A 27,167-nucleotide genomic window follows, 5' to 3' on the forward strand; every position below is an offset into this window, starting at 1 on the left:
ATTGACCAAGTGTATAGAGCTCCAAGGAGATTATGTTGAAAAATAAAAAAAAAATTACCCAAAAAAAATTGTTTTTATACTTCATTCTATGGACTTATTGAACTACCCTCGTACTGTATAGTACAAAAGAAGAATCTTTTTTTACACATATGCCATACGGCAAGGTTTTGTCTAATAAGACACAAATATAAGATATATAAAATCTGTATTATCAACGGGGATAGTAAATGACCGATTAGTTGATATACTTATCATATTTCATGAAAATAGATATCTACAATATAAATAGTCTAAATTGTAGTATTTGCCATAAAAATGGTTATTTCAACGTGGCATATATTTCTGAATTACAACACAGTTATAAATTATTTTAAACCTCGCTATTTCAGCATAATTTCCGGAAGAACCAAACAAATTTCAAGGAAAATAAATAAAAAGTTATGTCGTTATATTTTTAACTATTTTCCAGCCAGTTATCTACATGAGTATACGACGCACTTATCCGAAATTTATTAATAGAACCTAATTAGAAAACCCCACCATTTTTGGTTGAAAGTTAATTATCTTTTACAACTTTTGTTTTTCTTTTTGGAAATCTAGTATTAAATTTTGTATTCAGAATTTAACATTTTTGGCTGAAAGTGCAACTATTTGTTTGTTCTTTGAACTAATTTAGTAAACATTGACTTTATTGCTTGAAGATTTAAATATTTTTTTGAAAATTTAACAATTGCATTATTAGTTGAAAGTTGATAATTTTTAGTTCGAAATTTCTGTTCCTTGTTAAAAATTTGTCTCTTTTTAGAAAATTAATTTGTTTAATAAAATATTTCTAACAATTTTATTTTCGGTTGCAAATTAACTATTTCTGGTAGAAAATTCGATTTTTTGATGAAAATTCATCTGGGTTATTTAAAAATTTAACTGGTTGTAAAAATTTGTGAATTATTTTAAACTTGAACTTTTTCTAAAGCGACTAATTTGCGACTTTAAAATCAAACAATTTATTTTACACTTTTTTCTCGGCTGATTGACAAAGCTTTTCTGATTAAATATTCAACTATTTGTGGGAAATTCATCGTTTTGGTTAAAAAATTAATCTCTTTGGACAGAAATTTTATCTTTTTTAGTATGGATCTAAATTCTTAGTTAAAAATGAATTGCTATTCATAAAGTCTTCTACTATTCTTTTGAAAACTCATCTTTTTCTGGAAAACTCATGTATTTTACTTGAACGCTGAGTTGTTTTAAAGTAAAACTTCTGTATTCAAAATTTATTTCTTTTTGTCTAAGATTCATCATTTTGGTTCAAGATTCAACTCTCTTTTTGAAAATTTAATTATTCAATTTAATTTAATTTCACTCTTCATTTGTTAAAAATGTATGAATTTATATAAAAATTCTTCTTTGTGGGCGGGAATTTCATCTATGTCGTTAAAAAATCTAATATTTTGTTTTAGAAATAATATTTTTTTTAAACAGCGATTATTTGGTTAAAAAGTTATTTTTTGTGCGAAAATTTAACTGCTGTGTTAAAATTTCGCGTTTCCTTGATTTGCTTGAAATCTTTGTATTTCCAAGAATTTATACTTAAAAAAAGGGATTTCATAGAATTAGAAAAATTTTCAAAGATTTTCAAATATTTCAAGGTATTTCTTAAAAAATTATTATTATTCCTTAATAGTATTAGTTTGAGATATTTAAAGGCCTTCCAGGTATTTTAATACGTTTCTTTGGATTGCACATGTTATTGAAAGATTCAACGTATTTTTTGAGGAGTGATCCTTTTTGGTTGAAAATTCGTCTTTTTTGTTTCAAAATTAAGTTTTTGATAGAAAATTCACATTTTGCGGTAAAAATTTAACACTTTTGTACACAATTAGCTTTTTCGACTTAAAAACCTAACAGTGAGGTTCAATTTTTTTTGCTTGAAAAAAATATTTCTTGGTGAAAAGAAATTCATCTTTTATGTTAGAAAAGCAACTGGTTGAAAATAATTTTATTTTGCTTAAAAATGCAACCATTTATATTTTCGTGTTGAAAATTCAACTGTTTGATAGAGCGTTTGTCTTCTCTGCTTAAAAATTTAATAATTTGGTTAAATACTGATCGCTAAGGTGAAAATCTATTTTGTTAAAAATAGTTCATTTTTATTACTGCTAAAATACTTTTTTATTGAAAAAAGAACCTAAAAATTAATTTATTCTGTAGAAAAATCGTATGTTTGAATTAATGATTCAACAATCTGGTTACACTTTTCTTTTTTTTCGATTGTATTTAAAAATTATTTTTGTTGCTGGAAAATAAAATTATTTTATTGATAATTCAGTTTTTCTTGATTAATTTTTTTTTACTGGAAAAGGAGCAATATTTCGATTCTGGTTTATTATTGCATTTTTTATTGGCAAATGTATGTATTTTGTAGAATATTTATATTTATAGATTACAAATTTGTTTATTTTGTTATAAGGCCCTTTTTTGTTCAAAATTCAACTATTTGAGTAAAAATGATCTTTTTTGTTAAAAGCACATATTCTTGTGTTGACAGTCCGTTTTTTTTACTAAAAAATGCAACGTTTTGTTCAATATTATTTCTTTTGTTTCCTGAAAATGCTTCCTTTGATAAAAATTCGTCATTGCAGTTTGAACACACATCCCTTATGATTGAAAATATAACTACTGGAATGAATGTTGCTTTTTTTTTGTTTCGAAAATTTCCAATATCACTTAACAATTCATCTCTATAGTGAAAAGTTTATGTTTTTTAATTTAAAATTCCACAATTTAGTTGTAGATTAAACTATTTGGTTAAACATTAAACCCCTTTGTGAATCTTTCTCCATTGTCATAAAATTAGACTGTTTTTCATTTAAAATAAAAATATTTTTTCGAAATTTCAACTTTGACTTCTTTCGTTCAAAATTCATACTTTTCCTTAAGATTTAACTACTTGATTAAACTAGCTTATTAAAAATGAACTTTTCTAGTTTAAGATGCATCATTTCAAATGAATTATTGTCATTTTAGTTATGAGTAAACTATTTTAATGGTCACTTTTTTTTAACTCTCAATTTTAGTTCAAAATTCATCTCTTCAGTCGAAAAGTAATATTTTTAGTCCAAAGTTCCAAAATTAGAAAACTGTTCATTATTACTATTATCATTGTTATTTTACTTCAAAACTTTAATTATTATTGTTATTTTAGGCTAGTAAAATTTTGAAAAAGGACAATGTTTTCCAAGAAATGTAAAATTATTTCTAAATAAGAGCGTTTGAAATTTCATGATTTTCAATTTAGAAAATCGTAAAATAAATGCTTTAAAAATGTAAAATCTTGTAATTAAAATGTTTAAATCGTGAAAATTTCTTTCGGAAGTAGTTAAGATTATTTTATTTCTAATCCACAATGTTCAAAGTTAAAAAATTTTATTTTTAATTCCCGTACCCGGAAATAAATTATTTCAGGTGCAAATTCACAATTTTGAAACGTTAAATATATTAAATATATGAAACTCCTATTATTTCTAATTACACGCATTCAAAGTTTAATGTTTTAATACTAAAAACTTTTAAATTAATATATATTTAAATTTAAAACAATTAAAGTTCGACAATTTGACATTTAAATCTGAATTAAGTATTTCAAAGTAAAAGCTTATTAAATTTTATAAATCTTAATTTTCAATAAATTGAAAGAATTATGATTCGAAATAAAAATTTATTAGAGAAATTTTTTTCAATTCAAAAATTGATTTTTATGTAAGTTCGACATATCGAACTTTTTGGAACATGCTTCAAATTAAAAACTTTAATATTTTATGTAGTTGTAAAATCTGCTAATTTCAAAGATTTGCATTTTAAAAATATTCTGAAGACATTCAGTTCAAACTCGTTTAAGTACAAATCCTTTGAAATAAAGAATTTATGAAACCTAAGAGTTTTGTGTGTCTGAAATTGAAACCAACTTTTCATAATATTTAAATCTAAAATTATGAAATTTGAAACGAACTAAAATTTAATTTTTTGAATTGCCGAAAGTCTAATAAACAATTAAAAAATTCTTTGTTTTCAAACGATTATATTCACTTAAATTAATATACATTTTCAAGGGTTTGCGAGCAAAAAAGTTTCAATACAACGATTCTTCGCGAATCAAATTTTTTATTCTTGAATGAAACACGGATTAGTAAACATTTTATTTTTAAATATTTCCCGTTTAGAACTTATTTAAATTTTGAACTTTTTATAGAATAATTTAATCTTAAGGGTTTACAATAAAATTGTATTTATTTGATACCATGAAAATAAAGGTGAATTTTTTTTTTACTTTGGAAAAGTTTGTCTAATCAATTTCTACGTTCTACCGTATTTTTTAATACAATAAAAATTTTATTTCTATAATATTAGAAGATTTTAATTTAAAATATCCAATTTGTTTTTTAATTTCAACAACATCCTGAATTGTCAAAATAAAAAAATGTTTTTCTCAAAGGTTTTGAATTTTAAAAGCTACTGTTATAAATAACAAACTTTTAGAATCGTCCATTTTTAAACTCTTTTATTAAAAAATGATAATTGCTCAATTCCTTTCTATTCAATTTTATGTATTGTACTACATATTTTAAAATTTTGTATTTCGCTAATTTTGAATCCCAGCGGCTTTCTTTCTCTTGTACTGTTAGATAATTTTTTCTTATAATGTAATAACTTATTAAAAAATTATATTAAGTTCCTTCTTCTAATCAATTCACTCATTAACAATAAACTAAGTTTTATAGGATTTTTATGAATATTTTTAAGTTTTCTTCCATACTTCATTAGAATTTCCCGTATATCCCGAAGTTTCCCCAAATAAAAAAAAGTTTTTCTATGAGTTTAAAAATCTAAGTATGATATTTTCTGTTTTTTGCAAATGATTTTTTTTTAGCGTCGCTTCTTACCAATTAATAATAATAATAATAATGATAATAATAATCCTAATTGCATTCTTACTCTGTTGTTTCCAATTTTAAAAATGACTAAATAATCTTAAAGTACAATTATTTTTACAAAAAATCTTATCTTAACAAAAAATTGTTCTAACTATTTTAAATATTAAAAATAAGCTGTCGTTAATTCAAATGTAATTATTTTTGAAATTGCATAAGAAATCACGATCAGCAAAAAATAAGATGCAAAAAATATTGTTTAAATAAATTTTTTTTTGGTGAATTAAAAAATTTTTCAAAAAGAATAATTTTCCATCTAAAATGACATGAGTTGTAATATTTTGATTCTTGAAATCATAGAAAAAGTATTTTTTCAGACATATGACCTTTGGCACCACAAATACAATAATAACATCCTGTAAATATTGAAATTTCTCTTCCAAATGCATCCGTATTCCAGGGACATATATTGTCGGGAATGTCGGATTTGATGTACAAACACTTATTTAAAAAAAGCATTTGATCCTAAAACCAAAACACAATTGTGAAATATTGAACACCCGCTCAGAAGAAATGTTTTATTCAAACAAATAATTACAAAATAATCTAGTCACTGAATTTCATCAGCACTTCGGGTCTTCCATAACAATATTTGAAGCTGGATCAAAGATGAATTGCACTAGTTAAGCCATTAATTTATGCCCCAAAAATATAACGCATTTGCGAAAAACTTGAAAATCCAGGAAGCACATTGCAATCTTAAAGGATGGAGGAAATATTCATGAAAAGTAATCAAAGCTCTTAATTATAAACAGATCCGCCTGTTTATGCTTTACTTTCTGCATATCTAGGTCAATCGGGTAGTATATATTAGCTAGTGGCTTCCTGAAAAATCATAATTTGCTCTGCAGGAAATTCTGATTGTGTCAATTTAAATTTCGAAAAACGAAAATGAGGCCCTTTTTGGGGGCTTTCGTGCTCATCTCTGTGATTTCTTTAAAAGAAATTAGTAAGTAAGATAATAATCCGTTTTTAATACGTACTAAGCACGTACAGTTCATGGGTCAACATTGGTACGATTTGTTCATAACATAAGCTTTATCTATATCTGTGTATCTTTTTCTTCTTACAGAAGCAGCAGGACGACCCGGAAAGGGCTTTAATTGGGGTCGACATAATTCTGGCAAACCAGGATCATCTCATCAAAAACCATCCTCAGGTAAAAATCCACAACATCATTCGGATCAGATATGCCCACAAGTATCAAGTCGAAAAAGTTTATTAAACAAAACGAAAAAAACATTTTATCACGATTACTGGATTAAGAAGTCATCTATCATGAATTTATTTAAGTTGAAAGTCCAAAACTAAAGAAACGTATATATTCCAAGCATTCCTTGTATTTAAACAAACTCACAACCATCCCGATATATTCTTAAGTATTTGAAAGTATTCTTTGAGAATATATTTCACGTGCAGTGGTCGACCTCTTGTGATAATAATTTTTTTATACATGGCAAATATAGGTGAAGAAACGGTCAGCACGGTGAACCCAACTTTTGCTCAAGGTCATTCAAGCAATTATGGAAATCGCAGGACAGGAAATCCTCAAGGTCATGGCAGCGTAAGTACAGAATCCGCATATTATGACAGCAAGAGGACAATATCTCGTAATCGTGGCAGTGACAGAACAGTGACTCGAAATCAGGACAGCGAGAGGACATTTAATATAAATTCTAAGAGTGATGAGTCAATAGTTGAACAAACATCTCGTAGGGAAAAAAGGCGAGATATTGACAGTGATAAGACATTATCTGACAGCGACAGGACAACTGCAGATTCCTCACCTGAACGCACGCCAGGTCCTCCAAGTACGAGGGGTTATCAAACACCTGCTTCTGGCCGAAGTCAACCTACTTACCAGAATCGGACACCACAAATATTTGACAGTAATTTGGGCGACTATAATTCTTATTATCAACGTAAACCTCCTGGACGTCGTTAAGAAGTTTGTGCAGAATCTAAGTAATCAGGCTAATATTTAAAATTTTAAAAGAATGGTGAGTCGCATGAGCGTTTTTATCTCAAATATGTTTTCGAATGTATTATTTGTCAAAATACATCCGCTATTCATTAATAGCACTGTATTTAAGGTGCCTTATTTTCTATTACCTGGACTCATTTAAGTTTTAAGTCGGTTAGTTTGGTGCAAGAAAGACACTTTAAACTTACTCTATACTTTTTAATTTCTCAAATATAACTAATTGCCAATTGAATTCAACTACCAGCTGTAGCTAGAATTTAATTAGTGACAATTAGTACAAAAATACAGATTTAATCAATAATTTTATTAATTGATACATTTTCACTCATTTAAAAATAAGATAAGTAGTTAAACAATACAAACCATTTGAAGCTGCCGAAGGTAATTGAATATTTTTTGAAGTAGTTGAAGAAGGAGTTCAGTACTTGGTGGCGGAAAACAGTAGAAAATCTTGTTAGCTATTGCGTGAAGAAGGAAATGCTAACCACAACACCTCTCCATACGAATCAAGTTGCCTCTGAAAAAGGCAGAACTACCGTAAACGTGGAGTTAGTTTTAATAAAAAGGAGTTCCTTATCCACCCATTGGGCACTTGTAATTAATAACCTGATTCGTGTTTGTAACTTAAGGCCATGTAGGTGATTTTGGTGATCCTGGTAAAAGAAAAGCATAAGACATCTACTAGCGACCGTGGGCCAATATGTCGGTTCCACTTAGCTTTACCACAGAACTATCCAACCCAATCAAATTCGAGACGAAAAGTCAAGGCTTCTTACTTCTTTTGCTTGCAATTAGCTCAAAAAAATCTCTGAATTGTTGAAGTAAAAGGCACTAGAAGGCATATTGTTTTCTCACCCTTTCTTATAAACATCGTAACATTTTATTTATATACGTTTATTTTGAGGTTCATGTTCTTTATGCTTCTTTTCATTTTTCTCGAGATTCTCATTAAGATTTCGTCTGCGCCTGCCATAGCGAACATATCACCTTGAAAACGCTAACCCACGTACCCATACTGCCTTTAAAACTACACCTTCTTCGTCGAAGAGGGCCATTCTTAGACATTTGCTTATGAATACAATCAATATCCAAGAGGACATAACAAAAACTTACCTAACACCTGACATAATATAAAACCAGATACACAGTTTCTGAAAGCCATCCATTGGCTCCGTACTTTTTCAAGACTTTTCAAAGTTTACTTCTATACACCTTGCAAGCGCCTTTTCTAGATCAACAAAGACTCAAAAACTTTTTCCTTTAAGCCTAGACATTTTCCTTCAATCTGTCTTAGACTAAACATTTAATCCGCGAATGATCTTCCAGGCATATATTCACTTTGGATTCTTCTTGTCTGCTCGTCTATTATTTCGATTATCCTATGAATAAGTGTTTTTGAATATATTTGACTTAAGGTACTTTGTAAGCTAATCCATCTGTTATTACTGCAGTTTCTTTTATCCGTTTCCTTTTCATATTATTACGATAATCGTTTTTTGGCTGGCTCTTCTCCCATGTAGATACATCAATTTATCGATTCGCACAACCTGTGAGGTTTAAAGTCGTCACCCTTACCATTTTTTAATTATAAATTATATAATGAACTTCAGAAGCACAGACTTTCTCAATTGGATTTTCTAACATATCGTGTTCTACATGGCAGCTGTGGTACCCTATAGATCAAGCTTCTAATAATTCGTTCGAAATAATCTTTTAGAGCGGCTATCATCCCGTCTATCATTTAGCATTTCACCCTTGCAATTCATCATGCAAACAAACTCTGTACTTCTACTTCCTTTCAATATCAATTTGCATTTCCTTCTCTTTTTCTGTGTTGATTTCATCTTTTCTTCCTTTTCTATGAATTGCAGTTTTACGACACACTCTGGTTGCTTTTTTAACAGTGATATCTCGTTATATCTTTATTTCTAGTAAGCATCACGCAAGTTTTCCTCTCTATGCGTTTGTTTATCTTATTCTGAAAATATTTTCGCACTTTCGGGTTCTGTAATTTTTTAATGTTGATTTCTACTCGTGTTTTTTTTTGTTCTCTTCTTCATCCCTGGCCTAATTTTAATTTGGAGACTAGCAGGTGATGATCAGTATTTGCCTAAGAACCCCTTATGACGGTTGCATGTTTCACCAACTTTCTCAGTTTTCCATCCTTAATGACGAAGTCGATTATACTTTGGCTATCTTCTTTACACAATGTGTGCATTTGGGTCGTTATCTGCCTAAATAAAGTATTTGTAAGAAATAGACACTTTTCTAAGCATCAGCTAAATAATTTGTCTCCTCTTTCATTTTTTTTGAATCTCCAAAATCTTCTAGCACCCATTCTATATCCTCACGGTAGGCGCTGGCCCATCTCTTCATATATTTTAATATAATGATTCTTAAAACATCATTACAAGTACTTATATTAACACTTTAAGTATCCTAGAAGTCGTCTTTTTCCAGCGCCCTAGTTTCTATGTTTCTGATGTCGTCATCCCTTTTTCTTTGTTTCAGGGATACATTAAATATCTAGTTCCCTTATGTATATGGTATCTTAATTTACCCACCCTAATTGGATTCACAACTCTAGCATTCCAGGCACCTAGTCTCCATTTATTGACTAAAACTTGAACTTCTGATTTACCGGGTGCATGCCTTTGTCAAAGTTTCAGTCCATTTCGTGGCTATTTGATTGTTTGTAATATGCATTGGCTGAAATGTACGCGCAACTACCACATTTTTGCGAGAAATTTATTCTGTGAGTCGGTAATCATGTCCAAATCAAGTAGTTATTCGTTGTAGGGTGGAGAGTCTAGTTATAACGTCAGTCTCACCAAATATCGTTTAATAGATGGACTATGTAGGGACAGAACTAGAACCGGGCGAGTCATAGTTGGTTGATGCTTTATACTGATGTCACCAACCTTCAGCAGCAGAGTAATAGGTGAGGAAGAAATGCCTTTAAAAAACATTAAAATTTTATAAAATTCTATAAAATCTGACGTTTTCTCAAATCTGAAATGGTTAAATCCCTGAATCATTAGAAATGCCCTTAGATTGTTTAAATTCTTTAAAATCTCTTGAAATTCTTGAAACTTATTGTAATTTACTGAAAATTTCTTGTAATTGTTTGAAGCCCCGTGAAACCCTTAGAATCTCTTCCTATGATTAAAATCTTTTGGAAAATCATTGGAATCTTCTTTAACGATTAAAAATATTTTTAATCTGTTTAAAATTTTTGAAATCCCTTAAAAAAATTTATAAGTTTGATTCAAAATTTCATTAATCTCTTTAGATGATAATTTAAAGCTTTGTTAAACATTTATATAATCAGAGCATAGAATATTCTCTCATTTTTAATAAAAAGAAGATTGCAAAAATGCAAAATATTTGTTTCATTACTCTATTATATTAAACACAGTTGATAGAAAAGAAAACATTATAGAGACAGTATTGACGGTTAATTAAACAGACACAAGAAAAAAAAAGGTTTTGTTCACCAGACCAGATAAACATTTCTCTATATTTTTGTGGTCGCTGTATCCGAATCCGGGGCTAGTTTGACTCGGTCAGGTCGCATTTCGTTCCTTATCTCGAAAAAATAATGAAAGTTGGAACATTTACGAAAAACCCACGAAGCAAAGCATTGATATGTTTTCAGGGTGGCTGGGTCCAAATTTAAAGATAATTTGACTCGGCGAGGTCACATTCAATTCATAACCTAAAAAAATTAAAACACTGAAAACTGTTCTTAGCATAAATTTTTTGTATTCAGCGTCCGGCACATAAAACTTGTTAGGCATTCTTTGAGTATGACTACCAGTCTGTAGCACAAAATCATGCTGCCTTAACAGATACTGTGACGATAACGACTGACCCGAAAGGGGATGTGTAAAATGATTCTTTCTCAGATTTGTTGAGTTAATGAAGCCAGCGAAGGCGCTGCCTTGCTGGTGGGCATATGGATGTGTCAGTGACAGTTTCCGGTGTTTAAATTCATTTTTTTTAAGGTTATGAATAGAATGCGACCTCTCCGAGTCAAATGACCTTTCGATTTGGGCTCAGCGAGCCTAAAAACATAAAAAACGCCTTGCTTTCTAGTTGTTTCCAGGAATGATCCAACTTTCATCATTTTTTGAGGTTAGGAACGAAATGCAACCTGACCGAGTCAAACCAACCCCGAATTCGGATTCAGCGGCCCCAAAACGTATAGAAATGTTTATCTTGTCTGTTGGACAAGACCTTTTTTTCGTGTGCCTGTGTAATGTATGCATTTCAAAAAATATTACACAAAAGACATATTTATGAGACATACATGTTTGTATCCTTCATGACCTCCTGAAACACCCCCAGGAAAGTAGTAAGGATACGTTAAACAATTATGAATTACAGGATGAAGGTGAAGATGGAGGAGAAAGAGACTCCCGCTTAACAGTTTCTCGATAAGCCCTGGCAGCGTCCTGCCTTGAATCTGATAATTCGACAGTTTTCCTCTTCGAACCACTAAGAATTTGTGGAAGGGGAACAGCATCAATAACAATCCGATGAGCTCGATTCAATGATTGAATAGGAGGTTGCGTTGAAGCCTTAGATTTTTTCTTGGCCAAACCAAGGTTCTCGATAATTCTTAAGACCTGTATGTTTTTCTAAAGCTTCATATACAGCTGGATCATCAAACGTCTGGCTGCTCTCTAGTGAGGCATTTACTAAATAGCCAGTTCCTAGGCTTTTTATTATTTTAAGCAGATTCTAAGGATTCCACCTTCATTTTTTCTGGATTTTTTGAAGCATCTGTAAAAGTACTGCTCATACATACGGAACTCATCACATCTGATAAAAACGAACTAGATTTTGACACAACAATCTACATTTACCAAATGTTAAGAAAATGATAAATTTGTTTTTAAGAAAGAAAAAGTTGAGGACAAACTGTTTGACTCTTCGAGTAAGATGAATAGGTGCACATAAAATTCTTAAATAAAAAAAGTGGTCTAAAAAATTCGCGAAATGCTCTATACTCTATTCTAAGGGAGTTTGACATACAGGCGGACCAACTTACGTCCACTTTGCGTAGCCATGGAAGGCCTGTCCCTGCTGTGGGCGATCTTCTATTAAAGAAACTTGACCCGCACGCTCCCTGACCCTCATAAAAAATGGAGTGCCTGTGTTATTATTGGACACTTTTATCAAAGCAGCTCATTTTTTGACAGTATCTCCGCCTAGTACTCAAGATGTGCACCTGTAGGTTAATCTCTCGGGGAATAAAGTATAGATTTTTTAATTTTATCAAAAAAGACTAGAAAAAAACCTTGACCTTTAATGTAAGACACTAAAAAAGTATACCATAATTTTAAACCATCTTACAAGTATTAGTTATTACTTTTAGTGTGGTCCATACTTTTGGACTATTAAAATGATTTTTCCCAATTTTATTGAAGAAAATCATGAAGATCAGCACAAAAGCACCGAATAAGGGCCTAATTTTTTCTACGTAAGTAAAATAGCCTTTTTAGAAATGCGCATGTGGCAATATATAATGTTTCTGGAATCCAGTAGCTGTTATATAAACTAGCGGATTTGCGTACATATATGCGTAGATAGCGAAGTGAGAAATTGGTAGGACTAATTATACTTTACCACTTTGATTTATTTTTCTTGATATTTTACTTTATCTTCCAAGATTACGACGTGCTTGTTGTTGGGTCTTCAATGTTTTATAACTGTATTATAGTTTCAGGGTAAATGCGTCATTAAAATAACTGTTTGTTTAACAAATACTAAGTTTGAGACCAAAGACACGAATTCTTAATAATAAATTTCAGTTTACAACCAAAGTGCTGAATTTTCAACTAAAATAATAATTGATGAATATGTACCCAAATACTGGAGTTTGTATTAATAAGACATAAATTTTTAATTGAAACGATGAATTTCGAACAAAAAAGGCATCTTAATAAAAATAATTAAATTTTCAACCAAATAATTTAAATTAGTCTTTGCTTGTAATTTTTATCCTTTTATGGTGGACCATCCCTAACATTCAGAGATATTAACAACTATTTAAATAAACTCTTAAATCTAGATAATCATTTTTATTTTTTCTATAGCACAATTTGGAACGTTTTAGAGAACAAGTGAGCGAGAAATCGAAAGCCAGAGTACAAGCGAGAAAGCGCAAGAATTCAATCTGATCTTGATTTTCTTATCCGATTACATAACCATAGCTGACTTCTAAGATGAGCGACTTTCGTTTCCTTTTTCTTTCACTTCGTTTTTACCTCAATTTTGCATGCCCCCATGTTTCATCTTCTCATTCACATATTTTGAACTTTCTGTTTCCTTTTTTTTCAATACAACCATTCCCTCAGCTTGTTTTCTAATCTAATTATTGCTATTCTTGTCCATCATTTCGTTCCGCATCCCTTTTCTAAATACATACGTTAGTACTTCTTCATGTTTTATCTTCCCTTTTACAATTCTTCATAGTTAACTTCAGACCTGTCTTCTATATCTCTAACACTAAAGTACTCCCTTCCTTCTTTTTGCTATCTCGTTAATTTTATCGCCCTCCATCTCCTCTTTTCTGCCATTATCCAACGCTTTAGCGGTAACTCATCTCCCTATCCCTTTCTTGGTTTCATTTTAAAATTTCCATGCACTCTTTGTTGCTCTAACACTAATTTATTATTCATTGAATTTATTTTATTCTATTGAATATCGTATTTATTCTATTTGACTTATTGTATTGGATATCTTATTATTTTATTCAATCATATATCTCTCAAGGTAGAGGACCGCAGCCACGCTGTTGGCTGATATTTCTGGCACACTGATGCAGTTACTGCCCAGGAGTGTTAGACGTTTTCCTCTAATCACGGAGCAGTAACAAAGGATATGGGTAGCTGTGTCATTATCTCTCACGCATGGACGTCAAAGGAGGTTTCCAAAAGCCCAGTCTTATGTCTTTCATAGCCGCAGTTTCCATGCCCTATAAGCATTTCTGTTGCTCAGCCAACAGTTAATTTTTTTAATGACTAACATACTGGAAAAACCTAAAACTATCCAGGGTAAATTTAAATTTTCTTCTGCTGCTAGTTTTGTTAGCCTGTTCGTTATCTCATTACTCTTAATACCGCTGTAACCAGAGATCCAAAGTCACTCAATTTTCTATCGCAAGCATGTTTATTGCCTCAAACCATTCCAATACTAATAGTGAGGTGTTAGTTGTTCCATTTGGGAGCAGTATAACAGTCCTGCACTCTGAGCAGATCACGAACGTTCCTTCTGTTGCCGTACTCCTTTGCCTAGTAAGGGCCTTGAAGAATGGGCATAATCTCAGAATGTAGAACTGTAGCATAGGAGTCTATCGGGATCGTCAAGCTGATTTCTTTTTTTCTACTATATACACGGGCTCCTACATTCTTTTTGTTTTAGCAGCCATCTGTGAACTACTTATCTCCATTACTGGGAAGGTGTACTTTGCCCTTAACCTACTTCTCCTTGGTTTATAGGTTAATTCGATACTTTTTGTCGAAGTGGTAGCGAGTGGGAATTTTGTCCCTGAGCATGCTCAGGGTTAGCCTTCTTGAAATGACGGTTGGGATCAGCACTGCTGTGAAAATCATTCTGTCGTTTACCATATTTAATCTCCAGGACGCCTTCGTTGCCATAACCTTGATTGTGAAATGTAGTGGCTCAAAACCTATTAGTGCCTCCCAGATTTTGTGTGTTTAGACTTTAGGGCAATCATGGCGACTCTTAGAATCAGTCATCTGAACTATTCCAATCGAAACTTAAGAGTTGACAGATAGACCCCAGTCCCCTAGACCACCACCGCATAGACTAGTCTTAGTCGCAAGATCGCCTATAGATCACTATAAGTGTCTCCAGGTTTAAGCCTCAGCTTTTTCCCATTGCTCTTCTGCAGAGCCATAGAGTCCCACAGGTGGCTTTGGTTGCCTCAGGAACGTCTCTCTCCTCTCTTCAGACCTTATAAATCCCGGATAACGTGCCTTGTTTAGGAGATCCAAGGTATCCGCGTTCTACTTTGTGTATTATCCGCCGGGCAATTTTAGAGTGCCGAGAATAGCATTCGGGTTTCCTGAAAGTAGCTCATCCAGTCTAGCCGTTTCTTCTCCTTTATCGATGTCTGTCTGAAATTTGGTCCAGTTTCTTTTTTATCTAGCGTATTGCACCCTTGTATTCAATGCTTACCGCCATTAATGAGGTCCATATTTTATCCGTTTTGACAGTACTAGCACGTCTAAACCTCTCTCTGATTTCCCTGCGAATCTCTCTAAGTTGCCTATTCCACCAGTGTGTCTTTTCAGCATTTCGGACTCTCAGAGGTCGTCAATTACTTTTATAAAATGATTAAATTGCTTTTGTGAAAGTTTTTTCTTCCATCTCCAGGGTATCCACGCATCTGATTTACCTAAGCACATCTGAAAGTGCGCGACTTAGTTCCGCCAGGAACTGCTCCCTTTCCGCTGTTGGATTTCTGGCTCATTTAGGGTCCGCGTGTACAGTGGATTCCAACTCAAGCTAACTCTCTGATTGTTCTGAGAGAGAGGATTCATCTGATTCTCTCCACTTCTTGATCATTTTTCTGAAACTACTGGTGCAGAGATTAATGTCAATGATTTTCTGCCTGACCGATTTATTTGAGAGTATTGTACGCCAACAAAAGAGGGAGAGCCCTTACCTTGCAGTATGCCACTAATATAGGTACCTCCACTAATGGGTTGGTATAGCTATCATATGGAAAGTAGGCTGATTTGATTACTAGCCTTGCAGCCATTCCCCTCTGCAGAAGTGCAAAAACGTCTTTGCTTTGAGGGAAGTTAATTTGGGTAATAATACAGTAAGACGCGAAGGCGTCATTTAGGTCTGTTCACGATCTTCCTGTGTACCTACAGGCTGCTCCTGTCTCTAGCCAGTAACTCTAAAGTTGTCCTGTCCCAGGTGGCAAAGAACCTGTGGTTAAAGACCACAAGAGCCCTCTTCTGAGACTTAGGAATTAGCACAATAAGGAGTTTCTTTAAAGCCTGCAGCTGTGCCCTCTTTCTATGGCCGATTTTCCCACACCATATTTTTAAGCAACTCGACCACACGTATTTTAAAATCTGCTTCTTTCCAAAGTCTTGTCTCCACCACTGCATTGCGTAGCCAAGTTGTAGACACTAGGTCGGCTACAAAGAAACTGACCGTTAGTGAGCAGCAAGTTCAAGTAGCTCGTATCTACCACCACCATAGTCAGGGCTAATCATCTGGGCAGCTGTCAATTCAGCCCTCAACGACTCCCTGTTCGTCGTCTGCTGGGTTGTCTTGTGCCTCTTTGTAAGCTTAGCACCCCCCTGTGCGGTGTCTTCTGAGCCCCTTCCTTTCTTCTGAGCCTCAATGCTGTTTATCGGCGTAAGATTCACCGATGATCCAGTCCCCGCAGCTGCTCTACTACCCTGCTGCGCTTGCCTTCCCAGTATCTTTCCAGGGACCTGTTTATGTTGTTCTTCTTTATAGGGACTCTTTGCCTGCACTCGTTTCCATTGCCTCATTCAGGGGGACCGTCAATACCTTAGCTTCAGTGGGAGGTGCGTTCATAGACGCTGTCTGAGTTCAGCTTGTCGGAGTGACAGATTGAGAGGAAAGGTTTATTTTAAACAAACTTTCATAATATTTTATTCAAAATTGCATTCATCTCTTTAGTGGAAAATGTAACTATTTTAATAGAAACTCTTTGATTTTTTGGTAGGAAAACTTAATTACTATAGTAAAAAATATCATTTTAGTTGAAAATTCTTAGTTTCAGCTTGAAGTTTTAACTATTTCAGCGAAAATTTGAAAAAAAAGTTGTATAAAAATTAATTTGGATCCGCAACAGTAAATCATTTTGACCATAAAAATGACTTACTATTCAGTTAAAATATGTTTAACTTTAAATCGCAAAAATTTCGATTCACCTATTTAGAATATAGAATCTTTTCCCATTACGTTAAAAACAAGATTGGAAACTAAAAAATCTTTTATTATTCTATTACCAAAAACACTGTTGATAGAGAAGAAGAGACCAAACATACAGTATTTGCAGTGAAAAATGTATGTATTTCCAAAAATAGTACATTTTAAAACGCAGGTTGAAAACATGAGTGTTTAAATTATTAAACGCTTTTGACAGTAGCATCTATTATAGCAGCTGTTTACAATAGTCTGCCTATCTTTTCTTAATAACCTCTATAGAAAGAATGAAAATTACCACCACGATGATGTTATCAGATCCTACGATTCCTACGATTTCTACGGTCATAATTAGCATGGTCTGATGGCTGCGTATCCCGGGGGTTTGACTGTGCTTCTTGCTCAGAATCATATTGTTGTTGCGGATTCCAGAAAGGTTGATATGGCAAATTCTGCCAAAGATGTCGATTTTGCTCGAAAAAGGTTAGAGTCCCTTCTGAATGAAATACCTGAGAATCTGTATAAAAAAAATTATTTCAATGCTAATTTGAGGTATTGAAATAATACGCAAACAAAACAGTCTTAAGTGATACTAAATTTAAGCCACTGTTGCGAATCTGCATACATTATTTTTAGATTAAAAATAACAGCATGCAGTTATCGTATTTAAAAAAAGACACGAAAAAAAAGATACCGTAAGAAAAGCCATCTCTAGTTTTTTCAGTGAAACAAGTACTTTGCTTACCACCATAATTTGTATTGGAAGAAGGGGTTGGGACTGGGCTGAGCGCATTCAAATGTATTTGAGGAGGTGGGTTAAGCTGCCTGTTACTTCCAGCTCTTCCGAGTTCGGGTAGTCCACTATGTGTGCTGTCACTGCTTGATCTTCTAGTAACTTGTCGCTCTCTACTATGTGTCCTCTCACTGCTGAATCTGCTGGCACTTTGACGATTTCCACTAGGTTTCCTTTCACTGCTTGATCTGCTGATACTTTGAGGCGCTTCACTAAGTGTCTTCTCACTGCTTGATGTGCTGGTACTTTTACGTTCTCTTAAACGCTGAGTAATTCCGTGTATATTAGGTGTTAAAAACCCAGAAGGAAGTGCTTGAGTTGGATTAGATCCTGCCCTGACAGTCTTTATTTCTACGTTATCCAATTATAAACAAAAATATGATTACAGGGGGTCAAGTACTTTCTTGTAGCGTTCACGAAAAACGTATTCTCAAGCAATACATTGAAATACTTTGGAATACTTAAAAATATATCAACACACTTAAGAATAAAAATATCTGTGAATGCAATGAATAATTGTTATATATAGAGTGTCCAAAAGGTCCGTAAGCACCTGAATAACTTTCCAGACAAAATATTATTTAAATATATTATGGTCATTCTAGCAGTCATTTTCAAAAAGAAATCCAACGATGACCTTCAATTTGAGCTTAAACTTGACGTTCAAGGTCATTTAAAGGTAACCTTTGTGTTTTTAAATGTAAGATCCTATTTTCGACATGGGTAATTGAAAGATTGGAAATTTTACGTTTAATTATGTAGGCAGGTCATAGATCTCATGTGATTTTGCAGGTCTGCTGAAGGTCATTTAAATCTAAACAAGGCCTGGCTTGTGATGAGGCGACGACTCTCCATTTCCTCAGGTCAAGGTCATTCTCTGGATAACAAGCAAAGAGAAATTCAACGATGGTCTTGAATTTCACGTTGAACTAAACCTGCAAGATTATTTTAAGGTCAGTGAAATAAACCCAATAGGGTTTTCCACTTAAAAATACACTATTAACTTTCAAATGACCTTGAAGGTCAAGTTAAAGATCAAATTAAAGGTCACCATTCAATGTCTCGTTCAAAGTTACTCCAAGAATGACCTTGGCCTTAGGAAATACAGAGCCGTCCCGTTAAACCAAGCCAGGCCTTGCTTAAGTTTAAACGAGCTCCAGCAGATGTGCAACGTCACACCTGACGTATGACCTGAGCATATATTTAAACTTAAAATTTCCCACTCTTTTTTAGATTGCTGATGTCAAAAATCATAATTCCTATTTAAGCATACAAAGTTGACCTTGAAATAACTATGAAGGTCAAATTCAAAGTCAAATTAAAAGTAACCATTCGATTTCTCGTTAAAAGTTACTCCAAGAAGAGCCTTGACCAATTTGGATAACACATTGTGTAGACAGTTATTTAGGTGTTTCCAGACTTTTTGGGCACCCTTTATATTATGTTCTTCAAGTTTGGTTCGCTCAAATCAAGGAAAGTTTTAATTGGTGACTTTGCAAAAAAATTAAGAGTCCTAAAATTTTTTTTCATATTTATTGAAACATTTCAATATTTTAGCAAATAGTTGAAACTATATTTATGAATGAAATAGGATTAGGAAAAATATTTCGTTCATTTGAGCATTTAGAATATGGGTACATGAAAAAATATATGAAAAGAATAAAGAATACTTAACAGTATTGTGGAATACTTCAGAGTACTTCGGAATATTTTAGAATATATTTGATAGAAAGTGAGGGAACAAATAATGAGATTCTATTCTTAAGTTAAAATTTGTATTTAAACGTATTCTCAAGTACGTCTGTCATTCAGAAAATCCTTGTCATCAGTATGATGAAAATTTTCCAAACTTGGCTTATGCTAAAAAATGCAAATTTTTTATTTTAAACATTCAGTATTTTTTAAATAGAAGCCAATTAAGTTAAAAATTTCTATTTAATTCTTGTGTGAGGTTTCTTAGCTCCTTGAATTGACAAAAAAATAAAAAAATCCACGAAAAATGTCACAGGAAGGAGTCTCACCATTGATAGAAATGTTAGGTAAGTTTATTCGAGCTTACAATTTTTAGGGTTTCGTAACCCAGGGTTACTTATGGTTTCGGGTCAGGTGTCCGACCGTACGTCCGTCGCACTTTTTCCCAAAATGGAGAAGTAAGGGTGGGGTGAGGAGTGGTGAGGAGGAAAGAGGAAGTAAGAGAAGGGTAGATGAGAGCTGGGTGGGGAGGAGGTAGGAAGTGAGAAAAGGATAGGTGAGGGTGGGCTAAGGAGGAGAGAAAACATAATATAAGTGCAGTAAGGGGAGAGATAGTGACTGATAGGAACTGTAGGAGGGTAATCAGAGAAGGGATGTGAGGGAAAGGTTAGTGCTGAGGGAAGATTGAGTAGCTGTATTGAAAATCAGGGGAGAGGATTTGTAGTAAGGATGACGAAATAATGTGAGATTTGAAGAAGTAAGAGGAGTAGCTTATAATCGTGGATTGGGGAAGTAAGAAGTAGTGATGGAGAATAACTGAGTTGTGGATATTGGTAGTGAAGATGAGGAGGGGACGAAAGCGATGGAAGAAGAAATGAGGGGAGAAAATAGTGGGAAAGAGAAATTTAGGAGTGTGGGTGGTAGTAAAAAGGGTAGAGAGGTTCAGTACGGTTGGGAAAATGAGAGGAAGGAAAGTGAGATTAATAATGTGTGGGTGGGAATGCAAGGGAAGTAGATACGCGAAGAGGAAAAGTGAGGGGTGGTTAATTAAGAGGAAGGGAAGCGAGCATTGCTTATTTTTCATCAATGTAATTTTCTACCAAAACTCCTGAATTTTCAACAAAGCATATATAATTCCAACTAACTTGTTTTTTTAATTCAAGTTTTAACGAAATGTTTGAATTTTCACCCAAAAAACATTAATTGTCAACAAAATACAACATTTTTTAACAAAGCGTTTGAGCTTTTAACCAAGAAGTGACTTTAAAAAAACTGCTGAATTTTCTAACAAAAATGATGAATTTAAAAAAATTAATGGAAATAGTTCAATTTTGAACTAAAAGGTATGAATTTTCAAGCAAAAATGAGAAATGTTTAATAAAGGAAGATTTTGCAGTTAAGAAACACAGAAATGGATACCAAATTTCTAAATTTTCATGCTAAAAAAGGGACTTTTAAAAACGGACGACTTTTTAACAAGAATGATAAATTTTTAATACAATTAGACGATTTTTTAAAAGAATATATGACTTTTCAGCTAAGAATGATGAATTTTCAACTAGAAATTGTATTTTGACATTTTCAAGATAAAAACTGAATTTAAAATTCAAAAAAATACAACAAATGATACAAAAAATACATTTTTATGAAACAAAGGTTATTTTAACAAACAAAATATTTTGCAACAAAGTAGTTACACGTTGCACCAACATACTTCAATTTTAAACTGAATAGATGAGTTTTTAAGTCAGAATGTTAAAATTTCTACAAAAAGCGAAATTTTAAACAAATTCTTCGAATTATAATGAATTATAAATTATAAACTATAATGATTATTTTCAATTTAGAAAGAAAAATTTTCACCAAAAAATAACTAGTTACATTTATAATTTAATGATTTAGTAAAAAACAACTGCTGAGAATATAGTATAATGTCCAACCAAAACGCTTTCAACTAAAGTCAAGAATCTGCTAACAAAAAATAAATTTTTAACAAGATATTTAGAATTTCAACCTAGTAGTTTAAAATTAAATTTAAAAAGATTAAATTTCAACGGAAAATAGATTAATTAGATTTTCATTTAAGAACTTAATTTTTAACAAAAGAAAACAATTTTTTAACAAAATAAAGTCGAATTTTTACTATAATACATAAATTTGCAACTAACTGAGATCATGTGTTGTAACTGCAAGATCCTGGACAGTATATTTTGGGTGAGGAGTACCCACAGGTAAAGGGTCTTCCAGTGGTCCACGGTATTTAGACTCCGCAGTGTCCTCATATTCCTCCATTTTTTTCTTCCCCTTCTGTTTTATTTTTCTTCGATCTTGTGATGATTCTGTAACAAGACTGTTAATATACAGCGTGTCCAAAAAGTCCCGGGACGGTTGGATATTTCCTCAGGTAAAATATTTTTCAAAAAAGTGAAGGTCATTCCAGAAGTAAATTTCAACGAGGAATTTAATGGTGACCTTCATTTTGATCTTGAAGTTGACCTTCATGGTTTTTTGATGGTCAACTTTGTTTTTTTAAATGGAAGCCCCCTTTTTTACATCTGCAATCGATAGAGCAGAAAATTATACGTTCAGGTATGTACTTGAGTTATAGGTCAATTGTAACGTTCAAGGTCAGTAAGAGGTTATTTGAAATTAACAAATTTTTCCAAGAGGTCAATGCAATTCCTCAAGTAAATTTCAACGAGAAATGCATTAGTGAGCTCTGTATTGATCTTGGTGATGATCTTCAAGGTTTTTTCAAGGCTTTTCCCAAGCAGTTTACGTTTACGTTTAGCATTACCCAGGACAACGACGTGGACGTAGTAAATTCTGTTCACTTTGGGTTGCTTGATTAGCGTGAGTCCCCTTGCCTCTCACGCTTCAGTGGAGATGTTCGAACTGAAAACCTTGAGCTTCTTGACAAAAAGCTTTGCGATTGTAAACATGAGTTACAGCATTACTAATCATCTCCCTATCAAATAAAGTAACCTGTTGCAAAATCCGATTCTGCAATTCGTTTAAGCTTTGCGGTTGCGTTGAGTATACTTTGCTCTTTAAATAACCCCAAAGAGAAAAGTCGAGAGGCGTCAGATCAGGAGATCTAGCAGGCCACTCGCTTTCACCCCTTCTTCCAATCCACCTTTGAGGGAACTGAGTTTCCAAATATGCTTGAACCTCCCCACCATAATGAGCCGCTGCTCCGTCCTGCTGGAACCAAATATTTTGAAAATTATCGCCTGTAATCTTCCTTATTCTTGATACGATTTGGTTTCTGAGAAGCTCTTCATATGCACGGGCATTAAGATTACCATCGAAGAAGAAAGGGCCTATCAACGTATCATTCAAGATACCGGCCCGAACATTAATCTTTTGTGGATATTGTGTGTGACTGTCCAACATCCAATCAGAATTTGTGTCGAACCAATATCTACAATTTTGCCTATTAACTTCACCTTTGAAAGTAAAAGTAGATTCATCTGAAAATACCGTATTGTGCAAGAAAAGAGGATCTATATCAATTCTGTCCATCATAATTTTACAAAATTCAAGCCGACGATCAGATTATACCCGACCAGTTCTCTGAAGGTCCTTGATAGATCCATGATTCATAAAGCGCCTTACAGTTCATTCAATTGTTGATAGTATGTTGTAAGTATGTACTCGTAATACGTAAATTTATTTTCGATTTTTAATATTCGTATAGAAAAACGGTATAGGGCTTATGGTGTCATCTTAGGTATTGACTTAGGTATCGAAAAACGGTATTGGACTTTATAACTCTTTGAGGCGGAACAGAACTCTCGCCAGAACACCTGGAACTTTCAATGAAAAATTTCCTTATGATTTTACAATATTCAAAACGCTGTAACCAATATCAATACAGAGCTCACCAATGAATTTCTCGTTGAAATTTACTTCAGGAATGACCTTCGCTTTTTTGAAAGATATTTTAGCTGAGGAAATATCCAACCGTGCCGGGACTTTTTAGACACCCTGTATACAAAACGCATCATACTTGATTCAAACGATCTAGAAGCTGACCAAGGATCTAGATTTTCCAAGCATAAGAAAAATTGTTGTTGCGAGAAGTGAGCCACTCTCATTTTCGTATATGAGGAATACATTTTCAGATACTTTAGATTATTTTCAAACCTCGTTTATTGCAACTCCTTCAAAACGTAAACACCTCGTCTATTGCAACTCGCGAGGGGACCCCACTACTTCACCTATCCAGAAGGTGGTCTCACAATACATGTCCGCTTTCACACTGTCATTTGCTGAACGGAACATGTGAACATCAATTTTGCTAGTTGGTGAATCGGCGATAGGCGAGTATCTTGGATTGCAATAAACAAGGTTTTTAATAAACGAGTCTTGCATTAAACAAGGTTTGACTTAAATGATTCTTAAGGTTTTGGACATATAATTGAACGAAATTTTGTATCGGTGAGTATGTGAACTAGTAAGAATGCTAAAAAATGTTTTGTTAATAAATAAATAACTTTTCAAACAAAATCTTGCTTTGACTACTTATCATTACATTTTGTCCATTTTCTAATACTTTTGTGGCAAAAAAAATATGGTCATCGATTAAAAATGTTTCAGATGTTTTTTTATCAACAGACAAATAATTTTATAAATAATTGTTTCAAATAAAATCTTGTCCTGACCACTGCTGGGTAACTTTTGAGTAATTTTGTGGCATAAAAGTAAATATAATTGATTTGAAATGTGTGACATGCTTCTTTTATAGATATAAAAATGGTTTTTTTATTATTTTGTATAACAATATCTCCTAATGAGTCCTTTTTCTGCATCTATTTCAATACTTAACTTCAAGCCACTTGTAATTCGCAGTTCTGTAACTTTTGAATAATAATCTGTGGCCACAAAAGCACTCAAGAGGAACTCAAAAGTGTTTAGACAAAATTCTTGTTGTAAAAATTACTTTTAATGGTTTAAAAAAATGCATATTGCATTTATAATCAATAAACAGTACTTTTTTCTATGCAAGTACTCTCAAAGTAATCAACAGTGATTATGTCAAGATTTTGTTTTAAAAAAATATTAATAAAAATATATTTCATTGGTTAAAAAAACATACTATTCAAAGGGTAACCGTCAGTGGTGATATAAAGATTTTTTCGTACAAAATTATTCATTTATCAATGGCAAAAACAAAGTATTATACATGAGAAATTATTTATATATACTTATTTGGGACAAAATTTCCAAATACGATGCATGAAAACTGCTAGGCGTGACGAGTGCACTTTCCCAGGCCACATCTCGTGACCTATTAGGGCTAGGATTTTTTTTAACTAGGTGTACAGCTAAACAGTGTTTTTTCAACTTAGTGATTTTTCGGTAATAATAAAAAAATGTACTCAAAATTTTGTCCCTTTTCTTTTTCCTGTTAAACATTTTGCTCTAAAATGCAACAGAAATTGTTCGTACATGCCAATGTAACATTTTTAACTTTTAAAAAATCCCGGTTTGGCAATTGTTCTATTTTATAACTTCTGTAATTTGAAAAGGAACCGCTTAAAAGAATATTTTCATTAAAAATATTAAATGTGGAATTTTTCCGGGACATTTAAAAAGAATCTTAGAACTTATTAATATCTTAAAGATTTTAAACTATTTTAACAGATTACAAATCGTCTCAACAGTTTAATAAAATTTCGCAAGATTTTAAGGTATTTCAAGGAATTTAATAAGATTTGAAACGTTTTTTAGTCTGGAAATGATAAATAAAAATGTAATGAAGATGAGGAAGAATAATGATATTTTCCAATTCTGAAAAATAGTTATGAGAGCTATTATAGTATAATATGTAAAAAAATAATTTCAAATTAATTAATTAAAAAGTAGTAGCTTATTATTATTTTGATGTCAAAATTATTGATTTTATTGCATATTTAGGAATCACATTGTGAGCTGAGTAAAATGGGTAATAAAAACTATTTAAACCGGTAAAATATTATTTAATAACGAGAATAATACAAATTTAAACATTTTACAAGAACACTTTTCTTATAATAGTTATGCCAAAGATTTTATTTAAAAATATATTACAGAAAGATTAACAGAAATAAAATTGAAACAAAGTAGAATTCAATCCAACGAAGATAACAAAAATCAACAGATAATAGCAGATTAAAAATAAATCATTTTTATAAATTTTAAAGAGATATGTCGGAATATATAAAACGGTTATTAAATGATTACAACATTAAAACAGTATTCCCCATTAAAAATCGAAAATTAACGGAATACCGAGAAAAAAATTTCGGCTATAAAGTTAAAATACGAGTACCTTAGTGTCATAAAAAAAGTATCTAGTGCCCGCTTTATCGACATTTCTCATTTTACAGTTTTATTAATAAACGTACTTTAAATTTATACAAAGTTAATAAAAAACATGGAGAATTTTTTATCGCAATTTTTTTATGATGGAAACCCTAGATTATTTAATTATCAATATTTTTAATTTCGTTTGGTCTGCTTTTCAAGAATATTTTTATATAAAACATTGAAGCCATTCAAATTGAGCAACAAAATATACAAATTATATTCATATAAAATCTATTCAATTAAATGAGGTTAAAACTCCAGGAATAAGATTGAGAATGGAAAATAATTTAGAAAATGTTAAATATCTTTTTTTTAAATAACTCTTTGTTAAAGATTTGCAATTGAAGATCCTTTCTTTTTTTAATGTGTATAATAAATTATATAGTTTTTAATGTTATTTTGTAACTTAATTTTACATTTTTATAATTAAGCATTCTGCAATTTTCAAAATATACAAATTAACCTTCTTATATTCTGATGATTTGGAAAATCCAAACTAAAGTTTTCAACTCTAAATTTTCCAACTTGAAGAAATTACGAATGCATATCTTCAAAATGATAGAATCTTTAATTGTGAATTATGAAACTTAAAATTTTCAATTTTAAAGGATTTAAATTCAAATTTATAAAATTTTAAGTAGTGACAATTGAAAACTTTTGCAATATAGAGATTTTGATCAATTTCGAAATCAAAAATTAAGTTTTCTATAAAATAATATTCGAAATTTAAGAAATCTCAAATTCGTATCAGAAAAAAGGCAGATTTTTCTACTTGTAAATTGTCAAATTTAAATATTCTTCTATGTTTAAGATTAATATATAAAAACTCTAAAATTTTAACGATTTTTTAACTACTGAAATGTCTAAAGTTAAAAAGATTTTTATGATTTTGAAAATTAAGTGTCAAGCTTTGAATTTCAAATAATAAAAATTACAGATTTTTTACTGTATAATTTAAAACTCGCATAATTTGTCATTTTTCACCATACACTTTGAAAGCTCTTTAATTGAAAAAATTCAAAATTGAAAATTATGTAATTTTTATTAAATAAACTTCGAACACTTTTAAGATTAAAAGTAAAGTTTGCAATTCCAAATTTTTCACATTGAAGAAATTTTAAATAATAATCATTAAAATTACAAAAATTTAAATTGTTAAACTTGAAACCTGCATAATTTTTAATAAAAAATATTTCGAATTAAAAACTGTTCAGATTTTAGGTATTATTGCTTGAGATACTTCAATATTGATGATTTGCATTTAAAAACCTTTTTAATTTGTAATATTTATAACTAAATTTTTTTTTTAATTTTGATGATTAAAAAGATAAAATATTAGGAATTTGTAATTCTAAATCGCTGAAATTAATAAAAAAACTTCATGTAAATGATCAGAATTAAAGAA

Source organism: Belonocnema kinseyi, chromosome 7, assembly GCF_010883055.1.
Source record: "Belonocnema kinseyi isolate 2016_QV_RU_SX_M_011 chromosome 7, B_treatae_v1, whole genome shotgun sequence".
Taxonomy (NCBI): domain Eukaryota; kingdom Metazoa; phylum Arthropoda; class Insecta; order Hymenoptera; family Cynipidae; genus Belonocnema; species Belonocnema kinseyi.